The following is a 27,467-nucleotide window of genomic DNA, read 5'->3' on the forward strand; positions in this document are numbered from 1 at the left end:
TATTGAAGGACACCTTTATGTGGTTTTCAAAATTCATTTATTACTAAGTCTGGTACTTCTCCTTATTAGGAAAAGTTGTAAAAGATTTTGAAATGGGCAGATTACTAGATGTCTCCATTGATTTTCTCTTGATATTGTAACAATGACCACAAGCCTACTGGATTAAAACAACACAAATTTACCATCTTATACTTCTGGAGATCAGAAGTCTGCAGTGGATCTTACTGGGCAACATCAAGGAGTCAGCAGAACTGCACTGCTCTGGAGGATCTTGGGAAGACTCTGGTTCTTTGCCTTGTTCAGCTTCTGGAGGCCTCCTGCATCTCTTGGCTTGAGTCTTCTTTCTCCATCTTTAAAGACAGCAGTGTAGTATCTTCAAATCTCTGACTGTAACCTCTCCTCTGCCTCTCCCTTCCACTTTAAGGGACTTTGTAGTTACATTGGTCCCACCCCAGGACAATTTCCTTATCCTAAAGGCATTTGATTAGAAAACCTAATACCATCTTCAACCTTAATTCCTCTTTTCCATATAATAAAACATACTCATAGATTCTGGGAATTAGAACATGGGCATCTGGGGCAGCAGAGCTTTATTCTTTCTACCATAGTGCCCTTTCTGTGGGATGCTCATGGTTACCTACCTAGTGGACACTCTGGGGGTTATCAGATTCTACATGGATGTTCTCCTTATCTTGGACAAGGCTATTGTACAACTCTGTAAATTAGAGAAACTGAGAACAATGCACAGAATTCTTCCCTATAGAAGTACCAATGAATTGTGCCTGATATACAATTATTTCTTCCCTATAGAAAAGATGAATCCAAACTACATTTTATTGCCCTATAGATATTAAATATCAGTTTTAACATCTTGTGAATTCCTCCATTATTAAATTAAATCTTGAACCTGTTTATTTTATATCTGTAGGAGCATGATAATTTTACCTTTTAAAAATTAAATTTTAACACCCTTGAAATCACCTAATAGCCAACCACTATGTGCCTGGAAAATGTACCAGAAGCTGATATTCTCTTAAACAGTATTTCCCAAAGTGTACTTGAACTAACACTAATTCTGTGGGTGCTAATATATGTTCCCTGGAAGAAGGGTTTCATTTCAAAGTAATTTGGGGGAAATATTTTATTTGCAGAATCTCTCATAGGACTAGTAGTTAATGTAAAATATTTTAGAAAAATTTATTCTAGATTATTGGCTTCTTGCCACATTATAAACTAATGCAAACCAGTAGCCAAGACACTCCTAAAATTATAACTTTCATGCCAAAATATTCATTCTCTCAGTTTCTCCACCTCAGTTTACCCAACTTCAAATGCTCTTGTATGTCTTTAACTAAAACTTGCTTACAACCTGGAATTACAAGTGTATAGGTGTGTCTCAGAAGTGAAGCTATCTCTGATTTTTGTTTCATATGACTTTTTAAAAAATATTCAAGAGATTGAGATTGAATATAGAGTGTCAAGTTATTGATTTATAATGGATCATCAGTGACTCAAAGCTCAAGTTCATTAGCCAAGATTCCACCTTCCTGGTACAGAAGGCCTGGTAGCTAGCTGGTAGGCAGCTGACTCCTTGTTGACTATGAATCAAAGAAAGATGAGGTATACACTTTTTTAGATAAAGTAAGATGATAATCACCAATAATGTTTGTGTGCTGAACACTGTGCATAACCTCTTTTAATATCTGAACTTACTAAATATCCTCATCTTACTAAAAAAAAACAACACCAAACCATAGAGCCAGAAAATCACTTGTTCACAGTCACATGGCACATGAGTGGCTGAGCTGAGACTGAGGCCCACACAGTATCAAGCTTCGAGATGCACAGGTCCACAGTCCCTTAGCTGATTGGATCAGATGTATTTCAGATTTCATAATTTTTGAGATTTTAGAGAAGTACACAGTTCATTTAAGTACATTACAACACCCCTAGTGGGGATTGGGGTAACATCTCATGATCAAACACATGACTTTATCTGTAATAAAACCAAAACCAAAATTCACACTGAGATAAATAAAGACTATAAGTTGCCTCATATCAAATCAGGTCACATTTTGTTATGAAATGAATCATAAGGCAGCATCCATTTTCAGAGTTTTTTGGATTTTGGAATTGTTTACAAGATTCTGGGCCTACACTTCTTTTCAAGTATTCAGCTTTGTTCAGTAAGTTGAGTACCTCTCTCTTTCCCGGGTAGTACTGACAGAATACTGCTGATTCTTACTCTTTTATTTCAGGCTTCATGAGTCTTAGCCTTCTAATACCAGGTTTCCTGTTCAGCCAGGGTAAAATGCCATTAGCCTCTCAGGGAAGCTCTGGCCTCTGGTTTCACCCCTCTTCTCCCTACCCCTACCCCACATCTGAGCGCACACACATCCAGACACCGAGCCACCGGACTAAGGCTGTGGTCTCTTTTTCCCAGTATTTCCTTTCTTGGGAGCCTGTCTTTCCTCTAAACACTTGGAACAATGACCTGGAGCAGCTCCTGGCTGTGGCCCACCTGCCCTGAGAGAGCATGAGAGGGGCCATTTAGATACATAGTGTCCTGAGGCCCTTAATGAGATGCAGGCTGGCTCTCCCCTTTCCTTGTCAGACTTTTGTGCTGCTTTTCCTTGCCATCAGTGTGGGATAATTAAGAAGGCAGGGGCTCTGGTCTAAGCCCAGAAGAAAATGAGAAAAACAGGCCTTCCTTAAACATAGCAGAAGGAGGCCTCCGAATCCTCAGCCTGGCTCACCAGGCCACCCTATCGGAAGTTGGGACAAAAATTCACAGAGGCGAGCAAAAATGTTCTGGTCTTGGCCTTGATGCCTATTTCCCACAGGAACTTTAGAGGAAGGTGGCTGTTCCTGTAGCTAGGTCCCTGGACAAACCTCTCTCATTCCCATTTAGACATAGTTTATAGATATAACTGTCCAGGTGTGGGCTTTCTTAGTCTTAGTCGCATTCCAGACTTGCTGCCCTCTGTTCACACCTTGAATTTGGGTGCTTTTATATTTTCTCAGGCCCACGTTTATGGAAATTCTTTTACATTATTTCTGAAGATAATTCACTGCATCCCTTTATGTGTTATATTTCACCAATTGAACTCTCAGAGGGTCACTGTGCACCCAGAGTTGGTACTTAAGACCCTACACGACTGGAATGGCACAGGCACCAGCCAGTCAGAACAAACACCAGCTGTAAAACAGGAGGGCTGTGGTGATCCATGAAGGCGGAGCCTCAGCCTGGCTGGAGCGTGTCTGCCTGCAAAAGTAGCCTATGATTCCATTCTAGTTCTTATCCTTATTCCTCCCACTTGTGAAATGTGTCTTCATGGGTCATTGAGCAAGGGCAGCCAGAGACATTTCTATGGCAGTAAAGCCATGACAATACATGCTGCAGTAGCAAGAAATAGATAATCAAAGAAACAACGTTAATGTTCATGATTACTACCTATGTATGGGTGGTATGAAAGGAACTCTTTTCTGGTAGAAGCTGATATCTCTATCTGAAAGGCAGGATGTGGCCTCTAAGAATCCGCTTTTACTTCTAAAGGAACAAGCCTTAGAGACTGCATCAAGTCCTCAGCTCACAAAGAATTGTTGCTGGAACCATTCAAAGTTTGCATTCTAGAAAGCTCCAAAAATACATCCTCTAAACCTGCTGACTATAACCTCTGCTCAGCATGAAGACAACCAGAAGCCAAAAATATACATTTTGTCTAAACAGCTCTGAATTTTCTGAAGCGTTAACCATCAAGCTGCTCATTGTATTGACCTAAGGTGCCAACCTCAGGCCTATTGTCTGCACACAGTCATCAACGACACCTCCTGACAAAGTATGACACTTCCCTTGTGACTCTATTAGACGTTCTATAAATAGCAGAATAAAGAAGAGAAGTGAGGTGTGGGAGTTGTTGTGAAGAGTCATGAGTGGTAACAGGGGGACAGCATCAGCAGAGAGGCCCCCTGGCCAGGAAGAGGCAGTCCAGAGCACCCACCAGACCTCCTCTGGTTCATTGCAATAGGCAGGCACAGAGTTTGTTTCCAAGTCCAAATGGAAAAATATTAGCTTTAGGATGAACAATAGCAGAAACTCCCACGTCACAGAGGAGAAAACAAAAATCTTTCACCTTCATCTCAATTTCAATTAAACTTTAAAGGAGTTTTCTAATGAATGTGCATAAAACCTACTATATAAAAATTGGTTTTATGACCTCCTTGATTTAGACATTTCTGTTGCATACAGCATGGGATGACTGTTATTGGACACTTTTTCCCTTTTCTATTTCTCTAGACTAGAGAGAATGGAGTATGAAGAATCTTTTCTCCTCTTCCATTCTTTCTTTCCTTCAGGTGATCATTTTTGGCTCACATTTGTAGATTCCAGAACAACTCTGTACAGAAATTTGAAAATTAAAATTCCCACCAATCCCAGTTCTCCTAACCTCGCACAGTTGAAAGTATGTTTACACACCACTGTTGACTTTTTCTTATCAGTCCATGTCAAAAGTATACAGAAATTTAAAATAACATTTAGAAAATTTTCAGCAGTTTGTCACAATAATTTTAACTCTCTTGAAGCTGCTCATAAAAAAGAGGGGCTTATGTTTTGTGTATTCATCCATGAAAAACTGGGAATTTAAAAGAACTGACTGGTTTTCAACCCCAAATAGTCTGAGAAGCACTGTCCTGACTTGTTGTCTTTCCAATTTTCTGCCTTGCTCTTGATCCATAATTATGTGATGATTGATTCTGACCTTCTGGTTAGCAATGCTCAGAATGCAGTCAGGTACAATGTCCAATAAAAAATAATCCATCAACTATTATCAGTATAATTTTTGTTTTTTACCTTGAAAAGTGCTATTGCCCATTAGCTCATTTTAATGTTTTCAACCATGTGAGATGGGAAAGAAACTATAACCTATATTTTACATGTGGTTTGGCTGAGCTCAGAGGCAGTCTACCTTGTCTGAGATGACAAGCTAGAGAGGGCCAGGAGAAAGTAGAAAGCTATTTATTGGGTTCGTGACCATGAAGAATTTTCTTAATCTCTGAGGTTTGCTTTCCTTATCTGAAGGAGGCAGGTAATACCTTGCAAGCTGAAGGCTTTATAAAAAGAATAAGTGAGAAAAGTAAGTGAAAAAATAACAGAAAAAAGTGTTTATATGCTTAAAAACTGACTTCTTTTATGTGTTTGTCAGTGGTTTACATCTTTTTGCTATGTGAGTGCTCATAAAAAGGTGTGGCTTTGTATATAATGCCTATCAGGAAAGCAGGCTTCTCCAATAGCGGGTTATTTTCCTCTCTGTAAGTTCTCCCAAAGTTAATGCTGCAAACACAGACTTTAATACAGACTTGAGGTAGTGACAGTTGTGGGGAACAAGGGGTAAAAGAGAAGACTGTGATTTAAGGGTCCTAAGGAAAACTAATTTACATGATCTTTTTTAATCTCTCATATGAGTACAACCCATATAAAGGGAGGCTTCATTACTCTTTGAAGCCAGGTGCAGTCAAGACATTTAAACCACATCACTCTGACTCAGAAAGATTTCAAGAATTTACTAGATCTTTGCTGTACTTTCCCTAAGACTTTCTAAAAATCCTCTTTAGACATCTTTTCGTCTCCACAGGTATCCTATTGCCAAGGATGCCTTCCCTCAAATTTCAGTGAATAAATTCCTCCATCTAGTTATATAATGATATATTCAATTTTAACAATTTGAAGTTACAAAGGGAATCTACGTAAATTATCTCACTGTTTAGCTCAATAAATGCCTATTGAGCACCTGCTGTGTACTAGTTATTGTTCAAAGCTTTGTGGGTACTGACAAATACACAATCCCTGCCTCAATATTGATGATGAAAATAGCAGAGCAGGCAATGTAATTGTCTCCATTTTACAGGAAAGAATCTACACTCAGAGATTAGGGTAGGTCATATAGCTGGTAATGGTGATATCTGAACAAGACCCAGGACTATCTAACTTTTGGATCATTACTTCCTAGTTGTCTATCCATGAGTGAGCTCTTTGCAAAACAAAAGAACAAGATCCTTTTAGATATACTCAATTATAATTCCTAAACTGGCATAGAAATAATAGTTATAGCCAGCTGGAACTTGAAATGATTTTTCTCTAAGGCATCTTTACTCAATTAAGCCTCTATAGCAGTGGCCTCCAATTGAACTTTCTGAAAAGATAGAAATGTTCTGTTTTGTCCAATACGGTAGTCACTAGCCACTGGAAACTATGGGGCCCTTGAAATGTGGCTAGTGCAACTGAGTAACTGAATTGTTGTATTGTATTGTATTGTATTGTATTGTATTGTATTGTATTGTATTGTATTGTATTTAAAATTAAATATCCTTCATAGTGTGGCAGATCATAGCAACATGTGGATGACCAGAGAATTTTGCATTTTTTACTGGAAGAGAATATTTCTCTCAACAGATAGAAGAGATATTTAACAGATATTTGACCTGCTTTAATATTTTGTGGGGTGGAGATGAAAGTGTGGTAAAAAGAGAAACAGATAGAGATGCTGACAGACAGAGCCCAAAAGGACACAGCCATTCAGAAAACAAAATAAATTAGTGGAGATGGTGACCACTATCCCTTCCCACATGCTGATCACTGGTAGGAAAGAATCCTCTTTCCTCAGATGGATGCTTTCACTTGCGGTGTGTGTGTGTGTGTGTGTTTGTGTGTGTGTGTGTGTTTGTGTGTGTGTTTGTGTGTGTGTGTGTTTGTGTGTGTGTGTTTGTGTGTGTGTGTGTGTTTGTGTGCGTGTGTTTGTGTGCGTGTGTGTGTGTTTGTGTGTGTGTGTTTGTGTGTGTGTATGTGTGTGTGTTTGTGTGTGTGTTTGTGTGTGTGTATGTGTGTTTGTGTGTGTGTGTGTTTGTGTGTTTGTGTGTGTGTGTTTGTGTGTGTGTGTGTTTGTGTATGTGTGTGTGTTTGTGTGTGTGTTTGTGTGTTTGTGTGTGTGTTTGTGTGTGTATGTGTGTGTGTTTGTGTGTGTGTGTTTGTGTGTGTGTGTGTGTGTGTGTGTGTTTGTGTGTGTGTGTTTGTGTGTGTGTGGCTGGGGCGGGGAGGGGGGCGGGGGAGTGAGGGGAATCTTGTGCATACAGAACTCTGTTTCTAAATGCAATGCCTTGGCTATTTTTATCCACTCAACCCCAGACATATTACTGAATATTAATAAACTCTGTGGTTTAAAATGAACTGGCTGAATGTGGGAAGGAGAGAATTTAGTCTTTTTTCCTCTTAATAAGAGACAAGCAAACATGAAACTAAGTTTGTGCCCCATGTAAACCAAGTAAAGATTTTACCCCATAAAGATTCAGGTGTTGGCTCAACAGATGGCAAAACATTTTTCTTTTTGTCGCTAATTCCCATAACCCTCTGAATTGCACATTGTACTGTCTATGGATTTTTCTTATTCATTTTGCATTTCCATGCTGTAAAGATATCCAAGCTACTTGTTGTTAAAAAGTTCCATTAACCCTGCTCCTGACCTGAGACTGCACAGGATATTCGGTGACCAGGTCCCAGATTATGAAAAAGAGAAGTTTATAGTGGAATCACTGACACAGTTCAATTCCAGCAGCCCACACAGAGGCCCTCATGCAGAGGGCAAACAGAAGCCAAGACTCATGGAGCTCTCAGGGCACCATCATTTTCTCCCTTAATTATAAGGAGTTATTCTAGAAATACAAGACATAATATATAGTAATGTAATACATATATAAAGTTATATGAAGGTGGCAAGATGTGACTTTTTAATGTGTTTTAATTTGGAAACGCCACTACCTGTTGTCTGTTTGTCTTTGCTTCTCAGCATTGGAAGGAGTGATTCAACCCATTGTAGGAGGAAGGAAACTTTCCCTGCCCTTCTTTCATTCCCAGCACTCTCCACCCCCGGGAGGGAAAGCAAACATTTCTCCTTTGCCCCTGGAAGTGTCTGATGACTAAGCCTCCCACTCTGGAAAGAGAAGCCAGTGTTAAGTTGCTAATGATTTGGGTTCTGGATTCATAGCTATTAAAGATTATTTCATAAAAGAGAAGTAAATAGAGGACCTAGGACTGGAAAACCAGAAAGTACTAAAATCAGGGGGCAGTGGGCAAGAAAAATGGGAGTTACTGAATGGGGAGAATTGTCTGGGAAAAGGAGATGTGGTGGAAGGGTTGGATAAAAGGTATTGTAGAGTAATTGGAAAACAGTCTTGAATATGAGGAGAATTGGTCCTATCCATCTGCCATCCAGTGTTCACATAAGTGGAACCATCTCCAAATCTGTATCTGGGACTCAGGGGTAATTTTTTCCCATCTTGTACCAATACCTTATTATTAATAGTAAGGTATTGACTCACCAATGAACACAACAAACATCTTTGCCTTTTGCAGTTACCTCTTAGGGCCAGGGGTGGGCAAACTTTTTGACTTGAGGGCCACAGTGGGTTCTTAAACTGGACCAGAGGGCTGAAACAAAAGCATGGAAGAGTGTTTGTGTGAACTAATATAAATTCAAAGTAAACATCATTACATAAAAGGGTACGGTCTTTTTTTTTTTTAGTTTTATTCATTTCAAACAGGCCGAATCCGGCCCGCGAGCCGTAGTTTGCCCACGGCTGTCTTAGGCCTTTGATAAATTTCAGTGTAAGAGTTCTATTTAAGAACGCTCATCTCTGGCTGTTTCTCAAAGTCTGACCCAAGAACCTTTTACATTAGAATCATCAGGGATGACTACTAAAAATGAAGATTTCTGGGCCTCACTCTAAGGGATTATGATTCAGTAAGTCTGGAGTGGCACCCAGGAATCTGCATTTAATGCAATTTACAAAATTATTATGATCAAGATAAAAACGGAAAACACTGTTCTGGGAATACCTTTAATTTTCCAAAACTAGCAACATGGTAGCCTATCATTTATACTATCATGAAACAAACTTTATACAAACACAAATGTATGTATAGTGGTTATTTTGGACTGTCAGTTATGGCTTATAACTAAAATTTTACAAGCTATTTTCTATATCCTCTCTTTATTCTTTTTCTTAACCAATCCAAATATACACTTTTCTTTTACCCAGAAGAATAGGCACAATGCAACAGAATATGTGTTTTACTCTTGTCTTGAAATAATTCTAGTCCAAGTCCAAATATACATTTCTTTTTAAAAAGAGAATGTCACCTGGCCAGTGTGGTTCACTGGTTGAGCATTGACCTATGAACCAGGAGGTCACAGTTTGACTTCAGGTCAGGGCCCATGCCCAGGTTGTGGGTTCCATTCCCTGTAGGGGGCATGCAGGATGCAGATAGTCAATGATTCTTTCTCATCATTGATGTTTCTGTCTCTCTCTTCCTCTACCTTCCTCTCTGAAATCAAAATATATATACATATTTTTAAAAAGAGAATGTTACAAGAATAAACATGTGGGAAGAGATCTTGGAGGCTAAACATAGGCTTTTAGTAAAAATAATTTTATTTTTAAAAAATAAATCCTAGCCCTGGCTGGTTTGGCTCAGTGGATAGAGTGTCGGCCTGCAGACTGAATGGCCCCGGGGTTCGATTCTGATCAAGGGCACATGCCTGGGTTGCGGGCTCAATCCCCAATGTGGGGCGTGCAGGAGGCAGCCAATCAATGATTCTCTCTTATCATTGATATTTCTATCTCTCTCTCCCTCTCTCTTCCTCTCTGAAATCAATAAAAATATATTAAAAAAAAATAAATCCTAAAAATTACTAAACACAACACTGTGGTGAGGGAAAGGGGACAGGCAGGGGCTGGGTGGAGGCGGGCAAAGGGGGGGAATGGGGACATCTGTATAGTATCAACAATAAAAATAAAGTTTAAACATTTTTTTAATAAAATAAAAAACATTCAGAAGCAGGATGCTAACACATTAGAACTCAAGGATGACAGAAAACGAAAAGGAGAAGTAGTTCAAAAAGTGACCGGTCCACATGTCAAGGTCACTCCTACTCATAACAGAGTAAGAAAGTCCCTCCTGTTTCACATATCTTCCCCACCCATTCAGTTACCCATTCAGCCACCCACTGCCTTCCATTTCCTCATCACATTTATTTATTTATTTTACTTAGGGCCACTATAACTTTAAACCATTATGTGGATGAGGTAGCATGTAAACCAATTGTAAACACTTTTACCGTAACCATTACTTAGAGAAAATAACTGATGCAATAGCACCCAGATCAGATAAAGTTTCAGTGAGTAGGAGGTTGTCTTAAATTGGGTTCTCCCAGAAGTAGCTTGGTGAGACAAAGAATTCAGTGATAGTAATTTATTTGAGGTCAGATAAAAGAGATCATGAGTAGGGAAATGGGGAAGTGAAATAGGGAAAAGAGGAACACAATAGAGGGTGTGATAATGAGCAATTTACTACTGTGACAACTGAGGCTTATCACATGGGGGACCTCCGGACACTGTGCATAGCACATCTCAGAGTTTTCTAAACCAAAGTATAAGGAGCTGGGGTATTTGTTCAGCAACTCATTTTCATCATTGGTTGAGAGAGGGTCCAGGACATTATCTCCCCCAAGCACTTTCATTCCATTTGTGTAGAGCTGTGACCTGAGGCTCAGGGGTCTGAAGAAGAACACCATCAGCATATAAGAAACTGATGAGTGCTTAGGGTATGTGGATTGGGTTCCAACAGTGTCTGCTGTAGTCCACTCTTTGTATCATTCAGATCAACTTGGGCCCTATGTTAAATTGACTCACTTCCGTGGTTGACTCTTCAAAGAGGTGATTTGCTAGAACTTCAAAAGGGAAAAGAAAAAAGACAACAGGAAGATTGATGGGGCAAGATACAGTCTCCACTGGTACAGTTGGTGCCCAAGTCATCACTGATAATTATCATCTCCATCCTCTACCACTTGTTTAGCAGTCCAACTGGTCTAGGTTGCTTCCTTGTTGTGGTAACCTAGACCTCCATCTCCCAGGGATCTAAGCCCTTGATTATCATGCTCTTGTCAAACTGAGTGCTTAAATTGCCTGTTCATGATTTTCACCATATATAAAATGAAAAGACTTGTGCACAAATACTCACAGCTGCTTTATTTTTAGTAGCCAAACCTGAAAATAGTACTAATATACATTTGGACTATTTCCAGGTCTTTGAAGGGACATAAGTCTTTGATTCTCCAGGAGTGGAATGACTGGGTCACTTGGTTGGTATGGTATATTTTGAACTTTTTAAGAAACTGCCAAACTTTTTTAAAGTAGGTGTACCATTGTATCTTCCCACAAGTAGTCCAAGAAGGTTCCAATTGCTCCTCATCCCCATAAAAACTTGGTTGGTCAGTTATTTTAATTTTAGCCATTTTAATAGGTGTGCAGTAGTTTCTCATTATGGTTTTAGTCTGCATTTCCCCAATGATTGATATTGAACATATTTTTATGTCTGTTTGCCACTTATATATCTTCTTATATAAAGTGTCTGTGCAAGTCATTTGCCCATGTTTAAAATGGGTTATTTGTCTTCTTATTGAGTTTTCAGTGTTATCCTATATAATAAAAGCCTAATATGCTAAGTGTCCAACCGTTCGACTCTTTAACCAGTCGCTATGGTGTGCACTGACCACCAGGGGAAAGATGCTCTGACTGGTATGTTAGCTTGCTGCTGGGGTCCAGCCGATCAGGACTGGGTGAGCTGGGCCGGACATGCCCTGGAGCCCTCCCACAGTCTCTCCCCAGCCCCGATCGTGCACTGATGGGGTTCCTCAGCCTGGCCTGCGCCCTCTGCTTAGGGACCCCACCAGTGCACGAATCTATGCATGGGGCCTCTAGTATGTAATATAATAAGAAGATAAATATCTTATCTTTGTCCCTGGTTCTTGGCATATAGCTCGTAAAACCTCTGTAATTTCTAGAGTGATAAGAGTATCTTTCATATGCTAAAGAAATGACTGGTGGCAGGAGGCCCCTGGATAGTTTCAGAATGGGGCTAGACACCAAAAAGACCAAGACATGATTAGAGGGTTAGAGCTTTCAGCTTATCTCCCAACCTCATGGGAGGGGAGAAGTGCTGATATAGATTTAATCACTGTACCCAATGGTTTAATTAATCATATCTACACAATGAAACCTCCATGAACCTCTAAATGATGAGATTGGGAGAACTTCCAGGTTGGTAAGCACATCAAGGTGGTGGGAGGGGAGCCCTATACATTTCTTCTATTTTTCTCTTCCTGAGTTATATCCTTTATAATAAACCAGTAATAGGAAGTAAAGGACTTTCCTGATTTCTGTGAGCCATTCTAGAAAATTATTAAACCTGAGGAGGAGGACATTGTGGGAATCCCCAATTTATAGCCTGTTGGTCAGAAGCACAGGTGGCAACCTAGGACTTGTGGCTGGCTACTGAAGTTAGGGCAGTCTTGTGGGACTGGGCTCTTAAGCCCATGGAATATGACACTAACTATGGGTTGTTAGTGTCAGACTGGATTGTAGGACACACAGTTAGTGTCTGAAGAGTAAGAAAATTGGTTGTTGGTTGTTGGTGTGAAAAAAACCCACACGTTTGGTGTTAGAAGTATGATGAGTATGAGCAGCTCAGACTTTACACTCTGGAAACAAATCCTATGTTATATCTATGTGTTGCAAACATTTTATCCAATTTGAGGGCTTCCCTTTTTGCTTTTTTTTTGAAGAATAAATGTTTTTCATTTGGATGAAGTCCAATTTTATAATTTTTTTATGGTTTGTGCTTTTTTCAGTCGGAGGAATCTTTGTCTACTTCAAGGTAATGAAGATTTTCTTCTGTTTTTCTTCCTAAAGTTTTATAATTTTAGATTCTACATTTAGGTCTTTGATCCATTTCAGACTTTTTTGTATGGTATGAGGTAAGGGTTGATATTTATAAAATTTTCTTATATTGATATCCAGCATCAACTTTTTAAAAAAAAGACTTTTTTTTTTCTCACTAAATCACCTTGGGCCCTAGCTGGTTTGGCTCATTGGATACAGCGTTGGCCAGAGGACTGAAGAGTCCCAGGTTTGATTCTGGTCAAGGGCACATGCCTAGGTTGCAGGCTTGATCTCCACTAGGGGGTGTGCAGGAGGCAGCCAATCTATTATTCTTTTTCTTTCATCATTGCTGATTCTGATCATTGATGTTCCTATTTCTCTCTCCTTCTCCATTCCTCTCTGAAATCAATAAAAAAATATTTTTAAAAAAAATCACCTTGGCACCTTTGTATTAAATCAATTGATCATATATGGATGGATCTATTTCTAGATTCTATTCTGTTTCAGTAATAGACAAATAAAATAAATATATAGTCTTTTTGTTAATGCCAAACTGTTTTAAGTACTGCAGCTTTATAAGTCTTTAAATAAGATAAGTTCTCCAATTTTGTTCTCTCTTTTTAAAAATTGTTTAGATTATTTAGGTCTTTTTTGTTTCCATGTATGATTTTAATTAGCTTCCTATTTTCTACAAAAAAGTTTGCTGGAATTTTTATTGGTATTTTATTGAAGTACTATAAGCATGGTACTTCTCCATTTATTTAGATCTTCTTCGAATTCTTTTAGTGATGTGTGCTTGAAAACAATGTGTATATTGCAGTTGTATATAATGCTTTATAAATGCTAGTTAGGTCAAGTTGGTTTAAAATACTGTTTTGATCTTCCACGTTTTTATTATTTTTTTTGGTCTTGGTCCTTAGCTATTGGATGGAGGGGAACTGAAATTTCATATATGCTGTAGTGTCTATTTTCCCCTTTACTCTCTCAATACAGTCAAATCTTGGTTCTCAAAGGTGTCCCTTCTTGAACAATTTGGTTCTCGACCAAGTTGTTCATGGGAAAAATGTCTCTGTTGTCCAACAAAACTCAGGTTCTTGACCTGACAACTCCTTCATGGTTATACATCAGCATGACTAGCCTCTCTCAGGAGACAAAGGAAAGAATGCGCCATGATGAGTCAGTTTACCACTAAACCTCCATCGTTTACATATCAGGAAATTGTGCTATGAATATTTTCATGTTTTGTTTTTATTTTTGTTGCTGGCTAAATGAGCAATTGGCCAAATTTTAACACATAAAGAGACCATCAAGAGTGCTGTTGTTGCTAAGGGTGTGAAACTGCTCAGGAAAAAATGATCATGGGCAATTGAAGAGGTAGAAAAAGTGTTGTTTACTTGGATAAACAAAAAGCAGTTATGAGTATAGCACTTCTGAGAAAAATGATATGTAATAAAGCAAAGACAGCTGCATACTGACCTCCTGAAGAGACACCCCGGAAAGGGTACTGAAAGTGATTTGTTTAAGGTTAGTAGGGGATGGTTGGATAAATTTAAGAAGAGAACTGTCTATTTATATATAAAACAGTATATTAGACATGTACTGTATATAAGAAAGGTTAAAACAGGGAATCATTTGGGGGTCTGGAACAGATTAATTCAATTTACGTTATTTCTAATGGGAAAAAATGGTTCATATTTTTGAACAAATAATTTCTCAAACAGCCTTCCAAAATGAATTAAATTTTCAAACTGAGGTTCCTCTGTATTTGCTTTGTGCAATTGAAGTCTCTGTTACTAGGTGTATGCACATCTATAATCTTTCTGATGAGTTGATTTTTTGATCACTATGAAATATCCCTTTTTATTATTGACTAGAGCCTTGGTGCATGAATTTGTGCACAAGTGGGGTCCCTCGGCCTGGTTGGGCCAATCTGGGCTGACTGGCTGCAGGGAAGGACTGCAGGAGGTTGGCCAGCCATGGGAGGTTGGTTGTGGGAGCACACTGACCACCAGGGGGCAGCTTCTGCATTGAGCATCTGCCCCCTGGTGGTCAGTGTGCATCGTAGCTACCAGCGGGTCTTCTGGTCATCTAGTCATAATGGTGGCTTAGGCTTTTATATATATAGATAATACTCTTTAGTTTGAAGTCACTAACATAGCCACTCCAGCCTTCTGCTTACTGTTTGCATGGCTTATTTTTTTCCACCTGTCTGTATTTTTATATTTTAAGTGTTGTGGATGAAAAGGGGCACATGCTAACCTGACAAGCTCAGGGAAGGTCTGCATGGCAGTCTTGCAAACTCAAAGACCTGAAGTAACCACAAAGGATGGTCTGAAATGAAACTTTAACTAAAAGCAATTATGGTGGGTAGTTACCTCCTAGGCTGGTATCTTCACTAACAAGGTCAATCTTTACCTTAACTGAGTTTATTATCTTTTTGCATCAACAAAACAAAGATCCTATCTAATAAAAGAGAAACATGATAATTAGCCGTACAGCTGCTACTCTTCCCATTGGCTAATCACTGAGATATGCAAATTAACTGCCAACCAAGATGGTGGCCGGCAGCCAGGCAGCTGATGTGAAGAGGGAGGCTTGCTTGCTTCAGTGACGGAGGAAGCCAAGCTTCCCCGCCTGCCTTGCTGGCCTCTCAGCTGCACTCTAAGCAACATTGTAACAAATATAGAAGCTAAACAAAACCCCGGGCTTCAGCAAGCAGGACCGCAACATTGTTTCAAATACAGAAGGTAAACAAAGGCCAGAAACCTGCTTTCAGCAGTGGAGGTCTCATAGCTGGAGCCGAGCCTCAGAGCTAAAGCTGGCCCAGAATTTTTAAAAAAACGAAAAAAGGACAGGTTGGGAGCTTCAGTCACCTGCCAGCCTGAAAACGGCCCTCAGCCCCTCACCCAGGCTGGCCAGGGACCCCAGTGGGGACCGCCACCCTAAAGGGGGTATGACCAGATGCAAACAGCCATCATCCCCTCACCCAGGCTGGCCAGGCACCCAAGCGGGACCCCCGCCCTGATCCAGAACACCCTTCAGGGCAAACCAGCCGGCCCCCACCCATGCACCAGTCTTCTATCCTATATAGTAAAAGGGTAATATGCCTCCCAGCACCAGGATCAGCAGAGCAGTGAGGCCTCCTGGCACCAGGATCAGCATGACAGGGGGCAGCGACCAAACCCCCTGATCGCCCTGCGGCTCCGTGTGTGGGCGGGGCCACAACCTCCCTATCTGCCCTGCTCTGTTTGTGACAGGGGAAGGTGCCCCAACCCCCAGATCAGCCCTGTTCTGTGCCTGGTAGGGGGGAGCTCCCCAACCCCCTGATCGCCCTGCGGCTCTGTGTGTGACAGGGTGCGGCACCCCAACCCCCCCCCCCCCACCATCGGCCCTGCCCTGAGTGTGACAGTGGCGGTGCCCCAACCCCCTGATCCGCCCTGCTCTGTGTGTGACAGGGGGGAGCTCCTCAACCCCCTGATCGGCCCTGCTCTGTGTGTGACAGGGGGGAGCTCCTCAACCCCCTGATCGGCCCTGCTCTGTGTGTGACAGGGGGGAGCTCCCCAACCCCATGATGGGCCCTGCTCTGTGTGTGACAGGGTACGGAGCCCCAACCCCCCTGATGGGCCCTGCTCTGTGCATGATAGGGGGCAGTGCCCCAACCCCCTGATCGACCCTGCTCTGTGCGTGACAGGGGGTGGCATCACAACCTCCCAATCTGCCCTGCTCTGTGCATGACAGGGGGCGGCGCCCCAACTCCCCAATCAGCACTGCTCTGAGCCCTACCAGGGCCCCAATCTCGATTGGCCCCAGTCTGTGCGTGACAGGGGGTGGCACGGCAACCTCCCCATTGACCCTGCCTTGAGTGTGACGGGGGTGGTGCCCCAACCCCCCAATCGGCCCTGCTCTGAGCCCAACCAGGTGCTGCACCTAGGGATTGGGCCTGCCCTCTACCACCCGGGAGAAGGCCTAAGCCAGCAGGTCATTATCTCTCAAGCGGTCCCAGACTGCGATAGGGCACAGGCTGGGCTGAGAGACTCCCTCTTTGCCCCCCGAGTGCACAAATTTTTGTGCACTGGGCCTCTAGTAACATATATAAAAGCCAAGCAACCTGAACTCCAGAACAACTGGTTGCTTTGATGCGCACTGTGGCCCCAATCGGCACCTCCACCCCAATTGGGAGCGAGGCCAGCCAGCCAACTGCCTGTGGCCCCTCCTCCTGGCTGGCCCTGCTCTTGATCTGGCCCCCTCTCCCCCCACTCCTTCACCCCCCAGCCATCCTGGCCCAGATCCCCCTCCACCCCCCATCGGGGCAGGCCAGCCAGACCCCACCCATGCATGAATTCATGCGCTGGGCCTCTAGTAGATAACATAATATCTTTGAAATATCAGGGTAACTTGTAACTTCCCTTTACTCCGGACTCCTCAGAGCTCAACCAAATGCACCTGAGGACAGAGACCATACATTGCTTCATTGTTATTGTTATCATGTTAATTGTTGATTGTTAACTATCCTATACAAACCTAAGTAAAAGAAGTATCTATCATTTTACTTTTTATCCAATTCCAGAGGTTCTCCCCCTCTTTGCTTTCTCCAGCATCCCTAACCTATCTCCAATGGATTTCATGTAATCCACCTATGTCTCCCTCCTTTGATTGTAATGTACAAAAATAGGTGAAAAACTGCTATTCTCCAGAGCATTATCCCATTGAGATACCGCTTCCCGGCAATTGTCGACAGTTTGGCTCAAATAAACTCACAAAAATTATTTATAGGTTTGAATGTTTTTACGTTAACAAGTATATCTCTGTAAGAAACATGTACTATAGTCTTGCCTTTGAAATCTGTTCTGTCCATCTCTGCTTTCTAACTGTTACATTTAGATCATTAAAGTTATCCACTACCTCCTATTTAGGCTGTTCCCAGGGCCATTAACTCCCCCAATTTTTTTAAAAAATATATTTTATTGATTTTTTACAGAGAGGAAGGGAGAGAGATAGAGAGTTAGAAACATCGATGAGAGAGAAACATCGATCAGCTGCCTCCTGCACATCTCCCACTGGGGATGTGCCTGCAACCAAGGTACATGCCCTTGACCGGAATCAAACCTGGGACCTTTCAGTCCGCAGGCCGACACTCTATCCACTGAGCCAAACCGGTTTCGGCCTCCCCAAATTTTTGATTTGTCCCTCCTGCCATGTTTTGAGCATGGTCTTGTAGGAAGAAGCTGTTGGCATATAGAGGAAGTATAACCTGACAATCAATGGGTCTGCGCTGCCTGTCACTACTTGAGCCAATTAAGCAGAGATAGGGTTGAATCATATATGAGCATTTATTCCAATACTGCCAGCAGTATGAGAGAGCAGCAGGTCATCAAAAAAAAAATCTGCTCTGCACACCACCATAAGCCAGCTGCTTATATTGATTAGAAGGACAAAGATTATGTGGGGAAGTAGGAATTATAAGAATGGAAAAGTAGGCATGGTATAATCATTACAGGTTACAAGTCATGCAGGCTGGGGGAAAGGGGGGCACAGGAAAGTGGGTGCCTCCAGGCATCTGGGGAGCAGATTATAGGTAATAGGGGCTGGGGTTTGTATAGAGCAGGTGCCTCCTGTATTAGATTGTTTTGGCCCCAAGGTTGTAAATCTTTCCATAATAATAGGCAGTTCTCAGGAAAGGAGGATGGACTGCATTCCTTTGTTAGCTCCCATGTCCCAGTGAGAAAGTTAACCCCTATTTTGTAAAACTACTGTTTGGAATTTTCTGCTATTCTTTAGACAGCCTCTTATTCTAAAAAAAAATAACTTTGCTTTCTAGCCTGCTTTAGCCTGCTTGAATAATGAGGAAGTTAAACTTAGCTGTCTGACCTTGTAGGCCAGAGACAAGATACGCCCATACTCTCAATGCCATGCCAGGTGCATTTTTTAATTGGATAGAACTGTGTTGTTTTCAAAGCCACCAGCGAGATAACCACCAAGCACACATAGGGCTGGCTCTTTAATAAAAAGGGAAGTTCTGCTTGTAGCTCTGTTTAGAATTTGATTTCATTTTTCTCTCCGCCCACTGGTGAATAAAGTGTGACTCCAAACTCTCCAAGCATTGCTTGATTAATTCCAGTTCTCTGTAACACCAGGGTGTACAATTCTCATTGAGGTTAGAATGTGCCTTCTCTAATCAGAACAGATTAGCCATTACGATTAACAGCATGATTAATATTTCTTATAATTGTAGTTGGTCCCCAATATTCTATTTCTGCCCTTAACAGAAGAATGAGTGCCAAAGAGATGTATGGAGAGCCTTGACAATGTCTCTTTCAGAAGAAGTAAGGACAAACAGGGAAGGGTATGTTGTTATATTTTGCCTGAGGTAGGCAATGGTGTTAGTTAGGGGAAATAAGTCTGAGGATGTCAGAAATGTGCCCACTGAATGGTTGAGGACTATGAGCCCTGGTAGAAAGACACCGAACAAGAAAAATCAGAAAAGGGTACAGAAATCAGGCCTTCTTTTTAAGCTCACATTTTTGGAGTATTTATTATGCCTTATTGCTTTACTTCCAGTGCTAATACACTTATCTATATTATCTGATTTCATATTTACAACTACACAGGTGTTTGATAGTATTATTTTACAAATGAGGAAACAGACTTAGAAAAGTAATGTCCTGCCCTGGCCAGTGTTGCTCAGTGGTTGGAGCGTGGGCCTGCACACCGAAGTGCCATGGGTTTGATTTCTGGTCAAGGGCACATACCTGTGTTGCAGGTTCGATCCCTGGTCCCGGTCAGGGTGAGTGTGAGAGGCAACCAATCAATGTCTCTCTCTCCCTCCCTCACCCTTCCACTCTCTCTAAAAATCAATGGGGAAAAAATATCCTCAGGTGAGGATTAACAAAAAATAAATAAACATTCTGTCCCACAGTGATGAAAGACAGAGCCAGGAAGACTCTCAGACGCTAGATCCTGTGCTGGAAGGGGCCATATGAGATAAGCTTTGCCTGTTTCACAGACTCTGTATATTTGCTGCCCATGACCTGTGTAGTGTATCTCCCAGAAAACTAAATGTTGTTAACAGGCTCTGCACACACTAGGTGATCAAGGAAGTATTGCTCAGTCTACGTTAACAACTCCCTGGCACCTGGACTAGGGCGAGAACGGGGCTCTCACAGGAGCTCAGGTCATTTTCTGCTCTGGGCCCTGGGCCTGCCCTGGGTCCTGCCCAGAGGAGTAAGGGGAGGCTCCACAGGGTCCCTGTCACTTCACACTGCAACTGCTTGGGCCCAACGTGACTGTGGAACAGAAAGATGATTCAGTCCATGGGGCCAAGAAGGAAACTAACCTTCCCTGGGAAAGCCCAAGGCACCAAGTGGCCTCTCTTGGGACTGATGTTCTTGCAGGGAAGGCCATTTTTCTGGCTTAGAGTATTCTTGGTAACAATTTATATTGACTCAGCTGCAGGTCCTCTAGCTGACACAGCTGTGTTGTCAGCTGAAGACAGTTAATTCCTCATATAAATGAAATGATATATAAGTTTCAGCCTGAGTCTGTCTGGAAAATTAGGGAGAACGTGCCCTCCCCTCCCCCCCCCCCCAAATTACATAGGAGCCGTAAACCCACTCTTTAGGAGGCAACTACTATACCTAAACATCTTGCGCTGTTTAATGCTTTCCTAGCAGGCTTCAAATTGTGCCATTCAAGTTAATCTCTTTCACATACACCCCTTGTACAAACACGCCCCTCCACCCTGTCTCAGACAGTTCTGTGAGATGTGTGGGAGGCAGTGAGGGAACTTCCATTTTATAACAGAGCTTTTGAAGTCCAGGGAGAGAGAGTAACTTGCCCAAGGTGAAGCTGGACCACAACTCAGAAGCAGGAAGTCATCATGGAGCGAACTGCTCAGTAGAGTGTGGCACCCGGGGTGAGACACTGTGGCTACACGCTTGGCCCTTCTACCCCTCCAGACAATGGTGCAGGAACTGTCAGCTCCATGGGGATGTTCGACCTTTGATGCTCTGCTTTCTCTGGACCTTCTGCAGTTCCTGCATTAGTTTTCTGTGGCTGCCATTTAAAATGATCACAAACTTGGTGGTTTAAAGTAACAGAAATTTATTCTCTCACAGTTTTGGAGGCCAGAAGTCTGAAGTCAAAGTGTCAGCAGGGTGGGTTTCACCTGGAGGCTCAGCTCCATACCTCTCTCCCAGCTTCTGGTGGCTGCCAACAATCACAGGTGTAGAAGCATCACTCCAACCTCTGCCTCTGTCTTCACATCACTTTCTCCTCTGTATATGCCTCTCCTCTCTGTGTCTCCTGTGGGACACTTGCTATTGGATTGAGGGCTCACCTGGATAATCCAGGATATTTTCTCAAGACCCTTAACTTAATCTGTGAAGACCTTTTTTCTAAATGAAGTCACATTCACAGGTATGTGACCTATCTTTTTTGGGGGGAGTGGCGGGAGGTCAGGGGCACCTTTCACCTCACTACAGATCTGTGTCCTATTCCTTTGGATTTATTTGAGTCATCGTCAGCTTCCTGCATACTAAGGCTGGTTAGAACACCACAGTCCACAATTAATTTAATTAAGAAAATGCTTGTGGTTTGTACCATGTAAAAAAAAAATTGAGCTAGGAGCTGGTGACACAACAACAAATGACATCCCACTGCCCACCTGGTTGTAACCTACTAACAGGTGCAAAAGTAACTGATCCAGGACACTGGTGAGGTACAAGCACATCCTCTTGGAGATGTACTTAGCAGTTTTAACAACAGCAAAAAGTCTCCTAAAATCCCACTCACACTTAAAGGAAATGCCATCATTTCCTTTGCCTTTGGTGTGGATGCACAGTGTGGGAGATGATGGTACGGGAATTTAGCAGAGTTAAGACATGTCACACTTGACCCTTCAAAACCTTTTCATGTAATATACATAAATGTGAACTTTGGCCAGTTTCATCTCTCTTTGATTTCTGTGGCCAGACACTCTTAAAGTGAATGTGGAGCATAAATACTTTCACTGTATCAAGTAATTAACATCCCAAATAATTCCCAAAAGACAAGGAAGAACCCCAAAATTGGACGCAATTAATAAGCCCTATAGAAAAATTAGCACTTCTTTTTTCCTATAAGACTAACTAAGGAGCCCCGAGAAATAAGGACCAATTCCCATAGAGCTCCACATTCTCTCCTACTTAAGAGAGACCCATTTTTCTTATTTGATAAAAGAGTAATTTATTTTTTAATTTAATTTATTGAGGTGACACTGGTTAATAAAATTATATAGTTTTCAGGTGTACAATTCTATAATACATCATCCGTATATTGTATTGTGTGTTCACCACCCCAAGTCAATTGTCCTTCCATCACCATTTATTTCCCTTTACCCTCTTCTACCTCCCCTCATCCCTTTTCCCTTGGTAATCAATATACTGTTGTCTGTATCTATGAGTTTTTTGTTTTGTTTTGTTTGCTTAATCCTTTCACCTTTTTAATCCTCCCCCTACCCCTCCTCCCATCCCCTCTTGTCAGTCTGTTCTCTGTAACTGAGTCTGTACCTTTTGAATTAGGTAAATGTCTGACCTGATTCAAGGCCTAACTTGCCAAAGCAGCCAGCCAGGGCTGGGTGTTTCAGAGAAAGATCTTGATTCAGATTCCAACTTACAATTGCATTTCTAGACACAGTTGACAATGCCTTCCTGGATGATTCTCTCTGCTTTTATCATGACCAGAATTCCTCTTGTCCTCATCCATGTTTAATTGGTTGGTTGCATTTGATGTGAGGCCATGAATTCACTAGATCCATGGTCGGCAAACTGTGGCTCATGAGCCACATGCAGCTCTTTGGCCCCTTAAGTGTGGCTCTTCCTAAGCCTTAGGAGTACCCTAATTAAGTTAATAACAATGTACCTACCTATATAGTTTAAGTTTAAAAAATTTGGCTCTCAAAAAAAATTTCAATCGTTGTACTGTTGATATTTGGCTCTGTTGACTAATGAGTTTGCCGACCACTGCACTAGATAATTATACCCTTTAAGAATGGTTCTCTGGGGGAACTTGGCATTACACCAAATAGGAAGCTGCCTTGTGGTTTTTAGTCCTATAGCAATGCATTTCTTCCCCCAAAGCAAGTCTTCTTATGCTTTTTTCAGGCTCCCTTATAATTCTTCTTTGGCCTTTTCTCATATTGCAGAAGGCTTCCAAGTTGTTACCTGGAGATATTCTTTTAAATTTCTATTGATGAGAATATTACAGATGTCCCCCTTTTTTTATCCCCATTGCCCCTCTCAACCTGGTTCCCACCCTGCCCCAGGCTTTTACCACTCTATTGTCTGTGTTCATAGGTAATGCATATTTGCATATAAGATGTTTTAGTTAATCTCTTCCCACTCCCCCTTCCCTCTGAGATTTATCAGTCTCTTTCATGTTTCCATGCCTCTGATTCTATTTTATTCATCAGTTTATTTTGTTCATTAGTTTCCTTGTTTATTTTGTTTTTCAGATTCACTTGTTGATAGATATGTATTTATTGCCATCTTGTTGTTAATATTTTTCTTCTTCCTCCTCCTCCTCCTCCTCTTCTCTTCTTAAAGAATATCCTTCAATATTTCATGTAATACTTGTTTGGTAGTGATGAACTCCTTTATTTTATTTTAGTGTTTTTTTTTGGGGGGGGGTGATCTTGTGAAGCTCTTTATCTGGCCTTCAATTCTAAATGATAGCTTTGCTGGGTAGGGTAATCTTGGTTGTAGGTCCCTGCTATTCATCACTTAAAATATTTCTTGCCACTCCCTACAAAGTTTCTGTTGAGAAATCAGATGACAGTCATATGGGCACTCCCTTGTAAGTAACTAACTGCTTTTTTCTTACTGCTTTTAAGATTCTCTCTTTGTCCTTAACCTTTGGCATTTTAATTATGATGTATCTTATTATGGGCCTCTTTGGGTTCCTCTTGTTTGGGACTCTCTGCACTTTCTGGACTGGTAAGTCTATTTATTTCAGCAGGTATGGGAAGTTTTCTGTCATTATTTCTTCATTACTTTTTCAATATCTTGCTCTCTCTCCTCTTCTTCTGGCACCCGCATAATGCGAATGTTGGTACTCTTGAAGTTGTCCCAGAGGCTCCTTACACTATCTTCATATTATTTTTTATTATTTTTTCTTTTTACTCTTCTGATTGAGTGTTTTTCGCTTCCTCATATTCCAAATCATTTATTTGATTCTCGGAATCCTCTATTGTTGAATCCCTGTAAATTATTCTTTATTTCAGTTAGTGTATGCTTACTTTCTGATTGGTCCTTTTCATGTATTTGACATTCTCCCTAAGATCCTTGAAAGTTTCTAAGTCACTTGAAGCTCTCATTAAACTCCTTGAGTAACTTTATAACCATTGTTTTGAACTCTGTATCCAGTAGGTTGCTTGCTTTGTTTCTTTCATTTGTAACATGTTTCTTTGTCTCCACAGTTTAGCTGTTTTCCTGTGTTTCTATGTATTAAGTAGAACTGTTATGTGTCCTGAAATTGCTAAAGTGGCCTTGTGCAGTAGGTGTCCTGTAGGGCCCAGTTGCTCAGCCTCCCCAGTCACCTAATCTGGGCACTCTAAGTGTGCTGCACCTCTGTGAGGGCTGTGTGCACAGTCTTGTTGTAGTTGAATCTTGATTGCTATTGGTATCACTTGGGAGAAATTAACCTCAAGGCTAATTGTCTGTGAGAACCAGCTATGTCTATAATGAAAGAGCTGCTGTGCAGATGACACCCCTATGGAGCTTCAGTGGGGCTTTAGTGCTCATTGAGTCTGTCCCTTGAGTGTGTTGCTTGTGGACGTGTAAAGTTGTAATCTAGTATGGTCTAAAGCTGTCCACTGGGTGCACTGGCTCTGGGGCCTCCCAGGCAGTGCAAAGTCAGCCACTGCCTGGGGCCACCTGGCAGGAGCTACAGGAGAATCTGCAGACGGCTGCTATTTGCTATTTGTATTGGGCTAGGAAGTGCCCAGGCAAGGCCCATCTGTGAAACAAGGCAGGCTGGTGCTAGTGCCAGGTCTTGGGTCTTTTATTGATAGGTTTTGAGCATGCTGACTCCAGCTGCTCCTTGTATAAGAGATTTTAGGAAAGTCTGAAGCCTGAGCCAGGACAGGCCATTCATATTGAAAAGCAACTTCAAACAGTTTGGGTGGGGCTGCAAATTGGACGGAGCAGGGATCACCAGGACAGAGCAAACAGTATAGGCCATGCTGATGGAAACCCAGTTATGGCTGCCAGTTAGATCTGGGACAGGGGAGGTCCCAGCACAGGACCAATGAATCCTGAGAGCACCCCTGTCTGGGAGAAAGCTGCCTCTGAGTTCCTGCCCCAATGCCAGACAGTCCAGTTCCTCCCTCTATGTCCCTGGATTCCCCCAAAGCTGCCACCCAGTGCTGGAGCTCAGAGGAAGTGGGACCATGTAAATTCCTGTGGGACCCCTTAAAGAGGAATACCTGGGGCTCAGCAGCCTCCATGTCACTCAGCCATCATCCCCACTGGTTTTTACAGCCTGAAGTTACAGGGACTTCTCTTCCAAGCTCTAGAACCCTGGGCTGGGGGGTCTGGTGTGGGGCTGGAACACCCCTGCTTCTCACAGGGGGCCTTGGAGATGTCCTTTCCGATTAAAGAAATGCCTCACATGAGTGTTGGACCAACCCATTCCTCGCCTCTATCCCTCCTCCCAGTCTCAATGTACTTTCTTCTTTACTTCTCTAGTTGTAGGACTTCCAGTCAGCCAGGTTTCAGGTGGTTCTGAATGATGGTTGTTCTATATTTTAGTTGTAATTTTGATGTGGTCATGGGAGGTAGTGAGTACTAGTGTTTACTTACAGCGCCATCTTGGTTCTGAGATTTCTTTACTGAGGATTGTTTATCCCCAAGGTCACAAAACTATGGGAGACTTACCCAGATCCTGACCACTTCTGCGACACATTCCAGTCACCCTCGTTAGACTAGAAGCTACAGCAGCATTTCTTATGCATGCAGCTTTGATATTCACTTAATAAAATGCGGCAATATACGTTCCCAAATGCTTAGTTTTCTTGTGACCCTTTGTAGATGATTTGCACCCTCAGCTTTGGTTGTTTAGTCCACAAAATCTGTCTGGAATCTTTGCTTTCAGTCTCTTTTGTCTATGAGAAAATCAGTAAGAATTGAGCTACAGGGGTACTCTCCTTTACTCATTCCTGCATGATGCCAAAAATCATACAAAGTTTTGAATAGGCTATCAATCCCTCTGTCCCTATTATACCTTGAGGACCAAGCTAGTACAGATAGAATAAAACTTTAAAAGTAGAGTTTCATTGGGGACATAGGGAGGGGAAGAAGATGGTTTCATTTGACCCCATTATCATGCTCATACATGCCACTTTGGCTAAGACACACTTGCTTTCCTTGTGTTCACATTAGTGAGTTTGTCTCAGAGCACAAGTGTTAGTCAGGCAAGTGTCTTCTTGGGTGACCTCTGGACCCAAAGATCATGAAGTCATGATTGCTCAATTCACATGTGAGGATGATAGCAATGAGAAGAATCACCCAGAACTAAGGCCAGTTACTAAAAAAAAATTAATGAAGGTAAGTTTTGAGGTCAAGCCCAGTTTCTCTGTTTTTGCAGCCTCTTCTGAACTTTAGATTCAATTTTATTGGATCCACTTTCTCATAGCACCTTTTATTATAAAGAGAAAGCTGTCCTATGGACATAAGCTTTTAAAAATCATAACTCTTGGCCCGACCTGTGTGGCTCAGTGGTTGAGCATCGATCTGTGAACCAGGTGGTTATTAGAGGAACTTCCCAAATATAAAATGCATTTCAACCTGAAAAACATATTTAGAAACAGAGTAAACTAGAGCTGGCAAAATAGTTTGAGATGGTTGTAATGTTTTCTTATGAGACTGGTAATAACTCCCTGGTGAGTACTGTTTTGTTTTTTTAAATAAAGTATATTAAACTTGATTTTATTATAAAAGCAACTCATGATCACTTGAAAAAATGTTTAAAAAAGAGGGAGGATAGCAACCCAGAAAACGACTCATCTATAGCCCCACTGGATTGGAAATCATTTGGGGAATCTGGGATTTTGTGAAAAGGACATGGTATTTGGGATCAGGAAGACCTGGATTTAATTCTGTTCTAAGTTGTGTGACCTTGTGCAAGTCCCTTTAATTTCAGCAAATGTTTAATAAATGCAAATTGAACAGCAGGTACAAAACTGATTATTTTTTCATATTACAGCCACTGGCGAATGATACTCCCCCTCTTTTTTATATACAGCACAGGTTTAGGATCAACCTTTAATGCTCTTGTTTCTTTTTCATTGTTATGAGCTGAACTCCACATTCCTAGCTTTGTGCCTTAGCACTCCCATTACAACCTTATTTTTAGTTCTGCCATCATTCCTCTGATTACAGTGCATGCCTTCCTCCAGCAGAAGTCCTCCTTTGACCCTTTAATCTGTATTTTTAACCTCTATCTACCCATCTCAGCCACACCAGTCATGTTTCACTCTCCATTTAGAAAGAGGATGGGCAACCCTTGAATATGAGCATGTAAGCCCTTCGTTGTTCTTGAAGTAAATGAGGGTTAAAATAGAAATGGCTATGATGGGTCATGTTGATGCTGAGTTTCAAAAAAAACTTACTATAGTATTATATCAACATGATTATATCAAAATTTAAATACTGGAAAAACTA

The sequence above is a fragment of the Myotis yumanensis genome, unplaced genomic scaffold (genome assembly GCF_028538775.1).
Source record: "Myotis yumanensis isolate MYYU_CA2020_CCGP unplaced genomic scaffold, mMyoYum1.0.hap1 SCAF_2, whole genome shotgun sequence".
Lineage (NCBI taxonomy): Eukaryota > Metazoa > Chordata > Mammalia > Chiroptera > Vespertilionidae > Myotis > Myotis yumanensis.